We start from the raw sequence: 17371 nt of genomic DNA on the forward strand, positions 1-17371 counted from the left end.
GACAGAGATTTTTAGAGGCGCCGCATGGTGTCTATATGCTCCAACCAAGAGGCGGATATGGCTGAAGAAGATTTGTTTTTTCATTCCCTATATTTTAATTTATTTATATCCACTTATGCCTCTTTTATTACAACGAAAAGTGTATTGCACCCTATCAGTTTGAAAAGGTTGTCAACCCTTGGTTTATAACATAAATTATATTAAAACAATTAATTGAAATCTGAGAAGAATGTTCCGAATAGCATTCACAATGTTTGAAATGTGCAAAATATATACCCCCAAATAATAATAATTGGTATCAACTTTGCCAACACGTTTTTCTTGCTAGATCTAGCATTTTTGTATAGGCATCTACTTAGCTTGTAAAAATGGCAACTGGCATATGGCTTTAAATCTGATGCTTTCCGACATCGCAAACAGCTTAAAATTTCTCATAATTAAGCTAGAATATTATACTAACTTTGCACGAAATTCTTAATCTTAATTTATCTTAAAAATAAAGTTAATGCTACATACAAATTATGACTAAACTGCATTGACTTTGTGACTTATTTTATAAAGGTTCAAATCAAAGACTATATGACGATTGAGCATATATGTGACAAGAGCGTTTTAGTGTCTATGATCATATCTATGCCATTCCGTTTACACATAAGCCAATATAATCTATGACAGAGGCGTGGGCATAGATTCTATGACACCCGTATGTGCCAATCCGTTTGAGCCTCAATAATGCTTCAAATACACTCTATGACGATTGGTCATATATATATCGAAAAACCCGTTTCTTATGCTGGCGTCCTGTGTCATAGGGTGTCACAGAGTGTAAATACGATGTCATAGCTGTCATACAATATGTATGTATAAATGTTGGAATGGCATAGATTTGATCATTACCTCACTAAATCATAAGATCACTAAAACGCTCTTAGCATATATGTGTCCGATCGTCATAATTATAGTCTATTTGAACCTTTACATTGAAATTCTTTACGAGCTGTTTATTGGCGAATTTACAATCTGCCTGTAAAGTCGCCCAGTGTAATCATCGAATAAGCTAATAAGCAGGTTGTAAACACTCTACCGATAAAAGTTGAAAGCCGGTCAACTTTACACGCTACACGCCGGCGTGTGGGCCTACTGCGTCTGCGCAGTAGAGCGCAGTACCAACCTCCCGGTAAAAAAACGAACTAAGTTCTGTCAAAATAGTCGCTGGCTTGTGGCTTCTCAGCGAATGGAAAGTTTTGTGTGTAATCACCAAATCGCAGTAGCTGAATCGCCCGCTTTTAAATTCGCCAATAAACAGCTCGTAAAGAAGCTCAATGTAATTGAGGCTTTACACACGATGCCGTAAAATCTATTGTGTCACATATTTGCCACTGATAAATACTACCAACATAACGTTTGACAAACTTTATGGTTGGTACGCCTTCGTAAACGTCAAACAGATAATAATATAAAACGAAATAAATCAATAGGCTTGTTAGTCTTCGAAGTCACGACAATGAAAATAATAATTGTAAAAATAGGACATAAAAACATTGAAGGGAGCCAATTTCTATATTGGCATACCCTAAATATATGAAAATCAAGATGAAAACTTCAATGATTAGATTAAATGCTATTCGAATTGCAGATTTATGTTGCACTCTGAAAGTCATTTGACATGATTACATTGGAATAAAACACCATGATTCAAATCAGCGTTGAATACAATGAATCATCGTGAATTAGAATATTTCGATGGACAATAAATTACAATCACGGTAGCTAAACTAAATAACTAGGTAAACATTAAAATAGTTTTGACAAGTGAATACGTTTATTAATTAAGGCGCTAAGTACCAAAAAAATAAAAACTGACATTTTTGTAGAAAAATGTTCTACATACCAACGCCAATAACTTCAACTATGGTCTAAGTACCTCAAGCAAGTCAAAAAAATACAGCAAAATATTTTAACCTGTCGACGTTGTAAGTCCGTTGGTGTGTTTTATTTATAATGGTGTAAGTAGCACTGCAGTGGTCAACGTCATTCAATATAAAATGGCTGACGATGGTGCGTTGACACTTGCGAGTTCTTAATACCTAAAATTATAGAAGCTGCCGTGCTTGCTTCACACTGTGAAACCACATTTTTCAAAAGGTCTGCTTCATGCAATTTTACTGCAATGACTCGGTATTTTGTAACTACAGGCAATACTACTTTTTGGTACTTAGAGCCTTATTTAATACACGTATTCATAGTTTTCTTATAATGTTTATACGGTATGCTGGTGTTTGGGATTTGTTGTGATTGCTAATCTAAATATTCTAAAGAATTGTTGCACAAAAAATATAGTATGTTTATAAAACTAACTCAAGATGTTTTTATTGCATTGTATATCTGCTTATGTACAGTTTTTGTAATTTTACGTGACTGTTAGTTCAGCTTAACAACCGTAATGATTCACCATCCATTCATAATAAATTAGAGTTTCAGTGTTTATTTTGGGAAATAACATTTAATAATTTTATAAAGTGAATCTAAAATTGTTTTGAACGTACAGAATGCTGACAGTATTTAACAGAATGATGCCAACGGTTGCGGTTTTAACTTAAGTTTCAGGTCAGGCTTCATTCGTCCACTCCAACATGATTTTGCGACTTCTTTTCTCCATTTTTTTACTATGTATTCTGTTTCGTTGTTATAGTCAAGACTCAAGATTGTCAAGATGGCGTTTGAAATCAGACAGAAAAAACACTTCCCGCGCGATCTATGACACATAAACAATAATATATGACAACATGTTTGGCATAGATGTCACAGACATGGAACTAGTGTCACACAAAATTACCGAGGTATTTACTCTGAGCCGAAAATCTATGACATAGAAGGCTGTTATAGATCGTTTGACATATGGTTATGTGACAGTCTATGACATCGTATTTACACTCTGTGACACACTAGGACGCCAACATAACAAACGGGTTTTTCGACATATATGTGACCGATCGTCATAAAGTGTATTTGAAGCATAAGTTGTAAAACAAGAAATTCTTATTTGATCTTTGTTCTTGTATACAGTTTTTAATTTAGACATATTAAAAAAAAATTATGAATTCTACCTTGACACTTTTTGAATTATGAGGAAATCCCCTACCTGACATATTTTTGTATATAACACTTGCAACACTGATTAGTATGCAGAGTAACGATGCATTAGCATTGAAGTATCGACTTATCTGAAGCATCCTTACCGTATTTGACTCAGCCAGTCTTTGGGCGGCGTTTCTGTTGTGCGGTCGTCATCGTGTTGTGTTTCGTCCGTCGGAACCATCTTATACGTACGTGGTATAGTATTAAAAACTTATACAAAGTGTGTGCTTATAGTAACAAAACTATCGTGGAATGTGAATTAATTTGTACATAACAATATTACAGTGTTGTTCTGTGTGGGACTTGCGGCGTTTCTCTACCCGCGAATATTTTTGATAGTTATTATTTATAAAGTAATAAATCCAATAAGAATATGTGGTTTCAATACATTCTTACATAGAAAGTTTTGAAAATTACGTATAAGTCATAAACGTATTTTGTACTGGATAGTTTTCATTTAAATACATCATAATTTTATCTACAATCAGTAATAATATTTCTTAGTAGGTACTAACTTATTACCTACTCTAAAAGTTTCAAACTTTATTTTACTAAGTTTCGATATTAATACGTAAATACTTTGTATTTATTTTGAACATGTCAACTTAATTAAAAATCCAATCCATTTTTAAATCAAAACAACAGACGTTAGCATTATTTTACGACAAATAAAAACAGTTTTATTAAATGCATCTGTAGAAAGTTAATAAATTAAGCTGCATTAATCTCATTGTAACAATAAAAATAAAACAATATACAGAAGTTGATATACCCAGTTTTATATAAGTATTATAAACAATGCGTAACTAGTTTTTTTTTTATTTAATAATAGTTTATTAATTCATTTTAAATGGCACTTTAAATGTTCTAAAATTAGAAAATTGACCTTCGTTTTAAAATGCTGTGTATGCCGCAACACTCTTTTGTTTATTGTGCCTACGAAAATTAAATTTGTTACATTCGGCTATTTCGGAATTATAGTATTATGTGTGAGCTTTTGTCAATTTATAAAAAGTCGAAAACTGGTACAGTTTTGCAATGTTTTGTGGGCTCTTTGGTTTGGTCAATCAAAATCATTGAACAATTATTGATTACATGGTTATATTAATTATAAAATTAACCATTGCAGTTTATTTTATCGGTTTATAGAGAGCACTGGTGAAGGGTGTAGGTAGGCTGTGGAGATGTGACATAAATAGTGTCAACCATACTTATTTGGGTAATTGATTTTTTTTTACGAAAACAGTTTATTCCATGTAGAAAATAATTATAATAAAAAACATTTTCTGTCGGCGCTTAGGCTTTTCGATCCAAATTTTTTTAATTTAAAATTTGAAATTTTCATACATTTTGATGCATCATTATCACAAACTTAGATTATATTAGGTTGGGGTAGGTGAGATTAGGTTAGGTTAGGTCTAAAAAGAAAGTTATAAAATCTCATGACGGCATCTGCAGCACATTTACCCCTATTTGTTTTCATTGAACTAAGAAAACAAATCGCACGATTAAATTGATAATTTTTTTTTAAATTCAGTTACACCTTTCTTATACCAAACGACAATTAATAGTAGAGGTAGGATGTGGAGATCCGACAAAATAATACATACACACTTTGTCAGTCATACTTATTTGTTTTCATTGAACTAAGATTACAAATTGCAGATGATTTTTAAAATACGATTTAACCATGCCTAACCAAACCACGATAGATAAAAATATTCTTCTACCTGTAAAATATCCAAAGTTATGTATGGTTTAGTGGTATAATCTATTATTGTTTACTTTAGGAAGGATTTAATTGAATTTTGAAAACTAAATTCCATGTACAATTCTTATTACTAGTTAAATGAAAAAGTGTGACTGACAAAGTTTTGTTTGCACTATTTATGTCGGATCTGCACAGCCTATCTCCACCCTTCGTCGCTGATAAACTAGTCTAATAAAAATATCAGTTTATTTGCTGCGTACACCGCAACTGGTGCGTTGCCCATCAGGTAGCCATTAGATATAATTATTAGCATGTTATTTAAATAATAATTAAAAGGTTCGCAGCGAATGGGTTTTAATTACAATTAATAATTTCTCAAACACCACAGATATAATTTCTTAAAAATCAAGTAGCTAGATTATTTTATCGTGCCTGCAACTAATGTGTTGGCTAATTTTTGAATCAGTTTTAACCAATGGTTTATCTACAATACCTATTCAAATATATCAAAACATCTGTGGTTTCATCCAAATTTAAAAGAGAAAGAGAGAGTACAATAAAATTTAGCATTATATCTAAAATTGACCACAAATTCCGATAATATGCATGCAGCATTATTGCACTATTTGGTTTTCGTGTATTTTAAGTCTATTTTTTTTTTTAAAATAGCCGATAAACTGGATTCATTGATAGGTTAAATTAGGTTAAGTTATGTTAGGTTATCATTCTTGGATTCATTAATTTTGCTAAAATCTGCTATGAAAATTATAATAATAATCCAAAATTTCTTCTATTATACTTTATACGAAGGCGGCTCTCGTAGTGCGTAAGGCGCTTGCCTTCCACCCGAGAGTTTTTGGTTCGATTCCCGGTCAGGACACAATAGTATATGTTTTTCTCAAAGCCTGGGTGTTTGTGATTGTTCAAAAGTACTACTGTACAAAAAAGTAAGGACATGGTTATTAATAATTCAAAAATATATATATATATATACTTAGTTAAATAATATTTGTAATTATAGTGTTTCATGTACAGAACAAGACCGTAAAACAGAATATTACTATGTATTTCTAAAATCAATTGTTAAAATATGGTTTATCACTGTAATACGTGTTGTGGATTAGCATACTATTCTTCTTCTTCTTGGTCGTGCACTCATGGCTGAGGATCGTGACCACATTTGAATTTCGCCGTCCTTTGAGCGACCAAGACTTTCCATCCTTCTCGATCTTCCGCTTCTCTCAGGGCAGAATGGATGGTGGTCAGCTCTTTCACTTGGTCGCTCCAGCGCGCAGACGCTCTTCCTCTGCTTCGCCTTCCTTGGAGGCTACCCAAAACTACCAGTCTCTCCAGGTTGTCCGGCGCCTAACAATATGTCAAAAAAACTGCAGAATTCTTCTCAGATATACTGTCGAGAGCCGTTCCTTTATTTTCAGTCTCTGAATGATTGACTGGTTCGTCCTGTGCTCCGTCCAAGAAATACGAAACATTCGTCGCCAACACCACATCTAGCATACTATTAAAAATATGGAAATCATTATTATTTTCAAAATTGGGATCGATCAAATTTTGCTTCATGGTCGTCCGGTTGGGAACTCGTACTTTAATGCATACTATTATTATATACACGTAAATTGACATATTATTTATCAATATGTAATGTTTATATTTCGCATAGTTAGTCGATATACTTACTCAACTTTCTTATATTATATTCACTTAGGTTTATTATTAATCGTCAGCTCCTAAGTTACATTTAATAGATAAATTAAATTCTAATGGTTTCCAATTTCTGTAAGAGTTTTGTAAGCATTTTTGCTGTAGAGTCATCAGATAATTTGGATGCCGTAATAATAATTTACGTCGTTTACGCGCTGCATTCCAAATAGGCGTGGCCAACGAATAACAAAAATAGATAATAGGTAGTTGGATTACTGTAAAAAAAAACTCGACTGTGTATACAAAATAAATATTCAATCAATTGATATTATTAAAAAGGTTGTTGTATGTTTAGTGGAAGCAAGCTGCAAACAAATTTTTAAAATAGCCGAAATTTGGTATGTATGATGAAGTGTAGGAGATTGTTGCGTGGATGTTTCAAGGGAGTTTACTGATCAATACAAGGAATCGATAAATACAATAATACTAATAAATATGACAGCGTGAGATTATAATCGCGGGTAATGATGTACTGGTGAGATCGAAGTGATTACGGGATTGATTATATTAATGAACTGAGAGACTTGATTCGAATGGAATGACGGTTGACTATGTCGAGTGAAGGACTCGTGATAATAGTAGTTCGTCTTGTGATGGACTCGATGAGTGAGTGAGGATTCATGCATTGTCCTTCAAATTTATACAAATACAGTACATATAGTACAAGAGGTGTTGCTGCAATTAACAAAATCATAACAGACCCTACTGATCTAGTTATGCTTGAAGAAATGCTGACGATCATTATCGCTCTATCGTTTTGTTTTGACAACAAAACATACATATTACAGAGTGTCACTCATTTAATGCTGAGTGGTATGATTGCTACAGATATATGGATTATTTATTTTGTTAGGTTAGATTAGGTTATAATTTTTGAATTGATGAATTTTGCAGAAATCTGCAATGAAAATTGCCGCCGTTCGCGCCTAGCTTCCAATGAACAGACGTATAGTTTGCACTTAGCATGCTGCAGTTTTTCTTGGACCACGCTTTAAAAATCATAATTTATATGAAAGAAATCAATACATATTTAATTTTTTTATCTTTTTTAAATTTTTTAATACAAAATAAACAGTACATATTCGCTAAGCTAAAAAGCTAAAAGATATTATGATGTCCAGGAAACCAAAATAACTCAGAGACTTCTTGAAACTCACTCACTCCTTGAAACCACAGAACAGATTAATAAATATAATGCTGATAGGCTATATCCAATTTTTAATCACTACATTTTGAAGCAGGATTTTGAATCTATGAGTGTCCTACGAAATTTAAACGCACATCCAGCTGATACGTGTTCAAGGTCCCGTTGGGTGTCGTATTTTTTTCTACAAAATGATTTTTTCTAGTGTGAATATGCATGATATGTTTTCAAATTATGTATATACAGTATATAGAATGTTACATTCAGAAATCTTGTGTCTTCAGTGACGTCCCTAGACAAAATGCCGCCCCTGGGCAGCGCCATAATGCTGCCCCATTATTTTATATAATATTTTTATCGTCCGTGCTCGTGTCGTTTCTGGTCACCAAGGACGTCAATGTCAACGGAAGTAAACTAGACATCGCGAACCCGACAAAAAAATACTGTCTTGTTTAACCTTTTATGTTAATTAATACATTTTGTTTCCAACCAGTGAGCTGAATTTTTTAAAGGAAAGATATTTGCGTTATTAAGTACCCAGTTTAGGTAGTTATTTCTATATATACCAAATGATTCTCCTCAATTTGTCGCCCTTACTCTAACTGCCGCCCCCAAGCGACGCTCAATCTGCCTACCCCCACGGGACGTCACTGTGTGTCTTATTCGTTGAATGAAAGAAATAGTGCATTAGACTTTTAGAACGTTTTAGAACTACTGCTTGAAAGATTTGGCGTGATTCAATTTGTTGATAAAAAAAATCGTTGAGTACCTACATATTTTGATGAGTCAGAAATGTGAATAACCTGCAGTAAATATTGTCATTGTCATTACATTACTCTTCATCGTTGGATTATTTCACTACCTAAGCTTAGATTAAGTTAAATACACCTAAGTTTAGAAATGCTTGCACAAGTTTTTACGATATCAAATTGCACTTTAAGTAAAATGCAAACAGTTGTAATACAAATATCACTAATAAATTAATAATGTACCTAGTCAACGAGTCATATCTACGTATAGAGAAAAAGTTGACAGCATAATAAAATATATTTATTTTAATATTATTAGTATCAGTGACGTCCCTAGACAAAATGCCGCCCATAGGCAGTGCCAAAATGCCGCCACATTTTTTATACAGTACTATTTATCATCCTTTCATGACTCCAATATCTAAGAAATGTGTTGTATGGATACATTACTAACAAGATATATACCACTAAATCCAATTTAAATGCCATCTCTGATTCAATAGACTATATTGTGAGTCTACAGTTTCAGATAGGTACATTTAAAAATACACTTGACAACTTCTGAAACTCACGAGTGATTGGTAAATATATTTGGATCAATTTTAAATTAGGTATGCACGTGACATCCAAAGACAACGGAAGTAAACTAAACATCGCGAACCCGACAACAAAAAATTCCAGTTAAAACATTTATAGTACCTAATTAATAGGTACAGTTTGTTTCCAACCAGTGAGCTGAATTTTTTAATGGAAAGATATTTTCATTGTTACTAAGTTTAGGTACCGATTTCTATATTATATGCCTAATGATTCTCCTCGATTTGCCGCCCTTTGGGTAACTGCCGCCCCCAAGCGACGCTCAATCTGCTTACCCCCACGGGACGTCACTGATTAGTATCCATTCTTTCTAAGATTTACCTACTCGGCGAGTAGAGTCGAGTTGCCATTCTTATGATGTTGTCAACTTGGACGGGGACGCGCCAAACCGAGTGTTGAGGGTGTGAAAGACCCGGGCGGTAGGATTGAGGGGTTGGCAAAAGTACGATTTTTTTAATGGTGTTAATAAAAAAATATTTGATATTCAATTTACTATTTAATGAAATATATTAATTAGTTACCTACGCATGTTGCTTACTTTTTAAGGCCGGCAAATCGAGAAGTCAGAGCGAATTAAAGGTACAAATATTACATGGGTGTTACATAGTTGTATACAAAAATAACGAAAAAAACTCTTTAATAGGATGGGTCATTACCATTATAATAGAGAAAACGTTATGCAAAACAGGGGGGCCAGAAAAACGAAGAATGGTCACAAATTTCAGACCGATAGTTGTAAATTAATTTTCGCGTTTCTGTTTAGTGGAAGCCAGTGGCAAACATTTTTTTAATAGCCGATATACCTACTGGATTATTTGTTAGGTTAGGTTATCATTCTTATATTCATGATTTTTTTACGAAATCGAAAATGAAAATTGCAACTGTTCCCGCCCGCCTGGCTTACAGTAAACAGACTTGTACCATTTTCTCTTTTATAATATGAGGGAAGTTAAAAAATGGTTTATATTAATTTTGGGTTGGGCAACAAAACTGGTTAAATCACAGGGAACCAATTTTGAAGGGTAGAGATAAAAAAAACCTTTCAACTTAAATGCTTTAAAATGATTTTTGCATAGGGGTCCAATATTTCCAGCTACAGCTACAGCGAGTTCATCTGCCCACGTAAAAATTGTCAATATTTCCAACGCATTTTATTTATATTTTCCTTATTTTTCAAAAAAATACCACATAAACAAATCGTCTCTGTTCTGGCAGAACACACTAACTGGAGAATACTAGTTTTGAGTAATTTGACTTTGAAGTTGTTAAAATGTTTGAAATGGTCTATCATGTGAGTTTATTAAGTACTTGTAAAAAGGATGACTTTAAAATAAAGACTGTTTATTTATTAAAAAGGTTTCCAGACGGTAAAGTTTGAAATAAACAACATTTTGGTATAATTAACCTATGTTATATGTCTTTTTTTCGAATTAGTGTCTTCTGCCAGAACAGTGACGAAATCACACTCAATAATATCATGTTATATGTTTCTTTTTGTATACTTGCAATAATATACACTCGTTTGTCATTATTTTTAAACGTTTTCTATCTAGTTAAAAAATAATATTGTACACGTCCGATTCTATGTTGCATAAGAATTAACCTGCCGTAGCACGGCCATTACTCCATTAGTATTGGAGACAGGTGTTGCCATTGGCAAATATTTTCCAAAATGATTTTATTATGTTCAGCTTCAACGCACTGGGTCGTACGTTTGCGTATTACTTCATGCAACACCGATTTTAAATAGTAGGTACCTACTACACTACACAGTGTCATTTTAACTGCCTGCCTTCTTACTGTATGACCTGAATTCCAGTATATTCAGCTCGCCAATTTGGTTACCTACTATATTATCGACATCTGCATGAATAATGCACAACATAATCTTCTTTTCGCTCGATATTAATATACGTAAAATAAAAAAAATCATGTATGTACTGATGTACGTGCATTAGGAGTTACACTTCTTTGGCGTAACAAAACTAGAGTGATAAACTAGATTCTTTGACTAGCTCTTAATCACCTTGTTCAATTACACACTCAAGAAAAAGGACCGCTTATTGGAACGCAGTTAGTTTATTTCTATACATTTTAACTTATATTACTAAATTATATTTTAATGTTTTCTCGTTGTTTTTATTTTTATAGTATCAACTGTCACGTTTAATCGTTTGTTTACGTAAGTAATTTCAAATGGCTGACAATAATAAATTCGCTGCCTAGGCAACGGAACAATAATTCTAAACTATAATATTATACTGTATAATCGTCACGATCTCAGTATCATACTGCGGCGTAAAGGTAGTGCGTTCGGCTGATAACCGAACAATCGGTGGTTCGAATCCAATCGAGTGCGTTTTTTTACGTGTGAAAAAATAAATTATATGTTACATGTCACACGCCAAAAATACACTCTGATCTGATTTCCCAAACGCGCCAACAGAAGTATAACTTCAAAAATGACGAATCGTAGCTGCACTGTTTCAATCGGTCGCGGTTTTGGGTAGTTGGAAACTCGGCACGCTAACTGATTTCGATTCCTTAAAAGATAAATTTATAATAACTATAAACCCCAAATACCAACGAACCTAGTAAAAATATCAGTAAATCTCTAAGTATCTCTATCCTAAAATCACTTACTGTAATATTAATACAAGTTAATTAATACAATAATTATTACAAGTGCGTTGGGTAATATTAATATTAATGTATACATACTTACTCAATTTGTGAGACATAATATGCATCGTTCTAAGATGTTGGTATAATTTAATATTTGTATGACTGATTTGAACTGTTTTGATGCCTCCTTTTAAATATTCTGACAAATCGTGAGAGAAAATCGTCACAACAAACATATTATCGTCACCTCAATACTACAAGTAAATAACATGATTTTCACTGTTTTTGAGATGGCTATTGAATATGATTATGCATTTCCTTCTCTACAAAATGATAAAACTAGATACCTAAGTCAGAAGTTAATGGAAACTGTGTTAATTTTTGGTTTGAAAATATTAAAAAACTTTAAAACCACAAATGCATTAAATAAATAAAATAATATATCTACAATATTTTTTCACACAATTGAACATTATTTAATTGTTCTCAATTAGACAAGCACAATTTTCCATTTTTTCTTTTAAATAATAATTATAGTCTAGATTTGTTTTAATCAAGTAAAGTTTAAATTTCATTTGACCAACAATGTCCAAATCAGAGTTATCTAGTTGTAGTATTGGGGTGACGATATATTTAGTGATTTTTGGTTATACTGAAATGATAATACAGTGGCATCATGGGCGATTTGCATGTATGTTTGTATGAATATGTTTTATAAATTTGCACTTTTTGTACACTTTTTACTACACTGATACGCCTATTTTCCTGATTACCTCGCATAAAAGTATATAAAATGATATTCACTTGTATTAATATATGTAGTAATAAATAAATAATATATTTTTAGAATATATTACATCATTTTCATCCTAGAGCCGGCGTGCAAAGTTATGAAGCGTATACTATACAATACTGTTACAATAATAATTCAATACTAACACGACTATTAATCGTTTTTGCCATACTCGTAGTACCACAGTAAAATCATTCCAGCATACCACTTTATGAATGCATTTTCCAGCGGCTATTCATAATTAATTAAAAAAACACTTAGAGCGGCATGCACAATCTAAGATTTCGATCCTAAGGATAAGTCGCCGAAAAGCATGACTTAACTATAGACAATGCTGAATATAGAGTTAAGGAATCCTTAACCATAGACTGCTTTTGTTATGAACACGCCCACTTCTGTATTACCATTAGCCACTGACAGCTGCTGTCAAAATAAATTCGCATGTCTATAAAACAGTCCATACACTCAAATTCATTTAACAATGTATTTCAATATGGATATTGATAGTGTTGATTCGTTTGGCATGTACTTGCAGAATATTATTTTACTTTTATACGCCAGCCCGCAGAAATACAAGATGCCAGATGATAGAATGACGCTAGTGTTACCATGTTAAAAAAAATATCTTGCGTTGCTTGCCTGTGGAATCACGTATAATGACTTATAACGGAAACATAAGAGTATTATAATTAAATATTAATATGAATTTATAGTTATTGCATTTATAAAATGCAGTTGTCATATTTTTGTCATCGTTTAACAATTATAAAATAATTTACCTAAACTATAGGAAAGAGAATTTTTAAATATGGTATTATTTTCAATAGAAATGATCTTAACTAAGGACAATGTTTCTGCATAGTGTTTTCTGCTAAGGAAATTTTAGTTATGACAAATTTTTCTGCATTCCGCTCTTAAGTGTTTTATAAAAAAAATCACAAACAAAGTAATATTCGTTGTTTTTAAATAGTATGAAGCATTTAAAACTTCGATTATTTCCCATAAACTGTATCTTTTTAGTTTTCGTGTTTCTCACTATTGACGATCATGATGGTGAAACCTTTTAATATGTCCAATTTCTAATCAGTGCCTAATCACCGCATAACTGTGGGCATTGTGAGACAAATAGTGTCATTTATTTAGCCTTACTTATCGCTTTTCTTCTGGCTATGTGATAAATGAGCTCTTTAAATAGATACATATAACATTTAATATTTATTGTACCTAAGAATATTCTTTCAAAAACATGTGATATTATTAATATGTAATTACCTACGATCGCTTACAATTAAGTAGAAAATTTAATATAACATTTAATGTTATCACAAGAACTAACAGTCCTTGATTTCATAATTTCTTAATTAATTTTGTGATATTTGGTGAGTGATTTCTAATTAGTTATTATTACCAACTATCTGGTGATAACCGATTACTCATTTACTTAACATACACTCATTAGTCCCGTATTGACAAATAACCTATCATTAAAAGCAAGTATTGAGTATCCTTGGTCGACATTGTACGCTTCACAACGCTATCAAAGTAAACAAACAGGACGCAATTACGAGTAAATTCGCCATTGCACATAGTTTAATCAAAATAAAATAATTATTGCAAGTCAATGTAACTTAATGCATTATATTTTATTAATTAATTCTACGGCCAATGCTGAATGCAAAAAGAAACCTGTCATTTTCAACGCTGTTAAACATGGCCTTGATTTCGTATTTGGAACAGTATTGTAATTTGACATTGGTTAAACACAAGATAGAAACTGCGAATACTAATAAAAAGTATTTGCAAATTTATACATAATTTATAACACAATTGATTTTTGTATTATATACTGATTAAATAATACATGACTTGGTTACTTACTACTCAGGATCCCGACAGGATATTGTAAAACCACATTATGAGTCAGTCAAACCGGGACGATTATGTCCTTATTCATTACATTACCTTGGCACCGTTAATATTAATCGTATAATTATAATACACCTAACTGTAATTTCTTGATAGAAAAGCAATCGTAGATCAATTAAAATATAATAAATAGTCAATTCTAATGATTCTTATACTACATAAAATTAAACATTCAGTTGTTTCTTTATTATATATTTTCAAATACATAATAAGTAACTGACAAAAACCTTCTTCTATAGAGAGTTTATGAAATCAGAACAAAAAGGGGATGCCTTATTTACTGGTTAAGTTAACTACACGTGACTTTGCATTACAGGTTTATTTTAAGAGAACTTCATACTTTTACTATGGCATTCCACTACAATGTTTTTAATTCACTCAATTAGTACACATGATCATAATATATGGAAATATTGGTAAATTAATTATTAAATACCTAAATCAATAATATTGGTGATTAAAACATAACATAACATTAACCAGTTAGATTAGGATTGAAAATCACGTAAGAAACCGAGAAGCCACAGAATTGAAATCGGAAAGAAAGCCGTCATTTTGTTTTTGTCACTGCCAACAGAAGAATAAAATAATGATGTTGTTACCAATTATACAACTACAGGTATAATCATTCGATTCGAAAATCTGCTTTCAAAATTCCTAATACGGAATGATTCTACTATCTCGAGTCCAAATTCTTTGAAGCATTTTATGCCTAATTTACAATTCAGCTCTAAAAAGTGGAGGTTTAATCATATAATAATAACATACTTCTTATACGAGAAATGGTTATTAGCCACGTAGCTCATTGGGTGCATGCTCTGGGTCAAATACGCATTGGAAACCAACACGGTATTGAACCTGCACAAACGGCTTCAGAGACGCGCGCTCTACCATCTAGGCCACAGTGGGGCACATAATATATTATTTTGTATCCATTTTTACTTGCTATGATTAGTTTTGATTTATATTTACTTAATGACATTTGTTTTATATGAATTTAACCTTAATGATAACATTACTAAGTATATTATTTTTATAAGGTAAATTAAATTATTATTAGAATTAGTCATTATTAGAATATTGTATTTGATTAGACGTCATATCTTGTGTAATGATTTTATTAGAAAATTGATAATATAATATTTGTTCATTTAAATAGCTGTACAAATTGTATTTTTGTATCAGTTGATAACGTCCCTCCGAGCAGACGAAACAGGTCCTGATTCATTAATTAGATATTGGTTAGTTTATTTTGTTTTAACTTAGTATTGTGTATCTTTATTCAAATATATTACATTTTGGATATAATTTAACCTATCTGTATTGCACTGCACGTCTTTGCTAATTATTAATAAAATAAAAACTCATTTTAGTACTCATAAAGAAATAATAACGCCCACGATGACTGAGCCGTTACCGCGTCGGCTTATAATGTCGTGGATGCCGGGTTCTAATCCCGGGTATGTAAAATTAGCATGTTGCTTATCAATGTGTTTGGACCAGAATATGGACTTCGCAGGTTGAGCAAGTGGCTAACATCCATTTCTCACACAACAAAAAAACATAAATCTGTTATACAACCTCCATTCCTCATAATATGATCTCCTTTATCTTATCGGTAGACTGCACATCCCATGTTCTTATTTCATATTATATTTAAAATAATATGTAACTGTTAAATGGAGAAAAAAAAACACGGTTTATTCACTTCATACACTCTCCGTATATTCGCTTACAATATTTGTTGTAGGTCTAGCTAGACTATTTAGGCATTCAAATTTAATAATTATCAAAATCAAGTATAGTTTTACTAGCAATAAATGAACATACTATACCTTATTAATTACTTATGGAAACGTTCATAGAGAGAAACTCTCCTATAATCGTTTACCAAATGCAGTTACATTTAAATGTTCTTCTCTATTTGTAGATAATTGCCACAAAATCGACATTTCCGTGACTGTATAATTAGCTTCTATCACCTGTTATTGGAATTTTACAAACTCAAGTGAAAGTGACGTCATACAAAGTGTTTTGTGTATGCACATTCAATAACTGCTGTGAGTGTGTGAGTGAGTCGCATTAGTGGTGGGTTGACCCACTGAAGAGCAGCTCGAAAGGTAAGAAAAAATATATTCACTAAATTTTTTAAGTGTTACAACACCGGCCATTTTTTAATAACCGGTTTACGGAAATTTCCAGTAACTAATTGATTGGTAGTGGGTGTGTAGTCAGTAGAATATTTTACCCACTGGCAGAGTTGTCATTTGAGAACCACACGTAGTTAGATTTAAAGTAAATGCGAACACCTTGTTAGGATAGCTCACTACTTCACCCTACTTCTCACTACTCAAGTTTCATAAGAAGGGCATGGCTTTTGATCCAAACGCCGTATGTGTGTGTCTTGCCGCGTAGATATCTCTTGTAGCGTCTATGTATGCTAAAGACGGGCTGACTTAAATCTAAAATAGTATTCTAGCTGTCCGAAACTATACCATATTATGAGAGCAATTTTGGTGTGGTATGAGATTTGCTATTAGGTACTGAAAAATAAAATCAGGACAGTAGAAATATAGGTAATATGTTAATAAATATCTAACTTGTAAATAAAAAATAGCGTTTAGCTTGCCCACCGAAATTATTTCGTTAAATAGCTATTCTTGGCTATAAGTCGACAAAGAAATATATATTTTTACATTTTGAGGGCGCCCAAGTTATTCTACTGAATCAATAATACCATAGCATGCCTGGAGGTAAGTCCAAACACTTCCATATAATAACTGCATACCTATACTATACTGATTTGAATTTGTTTGAAGCAATTTGTTTAGCTTGCCCACTTCACGTGCAATTTTGTTAGATAAGCAATAATTCTTTGATCTATCGTCGGAAATAAACTGAATGAAAAATTATGATACCTAAGTAGAACAGAGAAAATATATTTTAAGCCGAACAAAGTTTTTCCGATG

At 32.2% G+C, this 17371-nt stretch overlaps 1 protein-coding gene and 1 long non-coding RNA gene across 4 annotated transcripts in view; one reads left to right on the forward strand and one right to left on the reverse strand.

Moving 5' to 3' along the window:
* Window positions 1–3255: 3255 nt before the first annotated feature.
* The window catches only part of LOC147074894 (ferric reductase 1), a 98499-nt gene continuing 84383 nt past the window's right edge, over window positions 3256–17371 (forward strand). Inside the window, exons 1-2 of one of the 3 annotated variants that reach the window (XM_085943149.1) lie at window positions 3256–3491; window positions 16333–16522. The gene's annotated coding sequence lies outside the window, so the exon portion shown is untranslated. The remainder of the gene's footprint in view (window positions 3492–16332; window positions 16523–17371) is intronic. The other 2 variants (XM_085943148.1, XM_085943147.1) reach the window with 2 other exon arrangements.
* On the reverse strand, window positions 6241–16357 carry LOC147074895 (uncharacterized). Its single transcript, XR_015070074.1, has 3 exons — window positions 16238–16357; window positions 15984–16074; window positions 6241–6365 (listed from the first exon to the last, which is right to left on the reverse strand). It is a non-coding gene; the product is annotated as an uncharacterized LOC147074895 (long non-coding RNA).

This window comes from Rhyacophila brunnea, unplaced genomic scaffold, assembly GCF_057557595.1.
Source record: "Rhyacophila brunnea isolate RB1 unplaced genomic scaffold, BYU_Rbru_1.0 scaffold_15, whole genome shotgun sequence".
Lineage (NCBI taxonomy): Eukaryota > Metazoa > Arthropoda > Insecta > Trichoptera > Rhyacophilidae > Rhyacophila > Rhyacophila brunnea.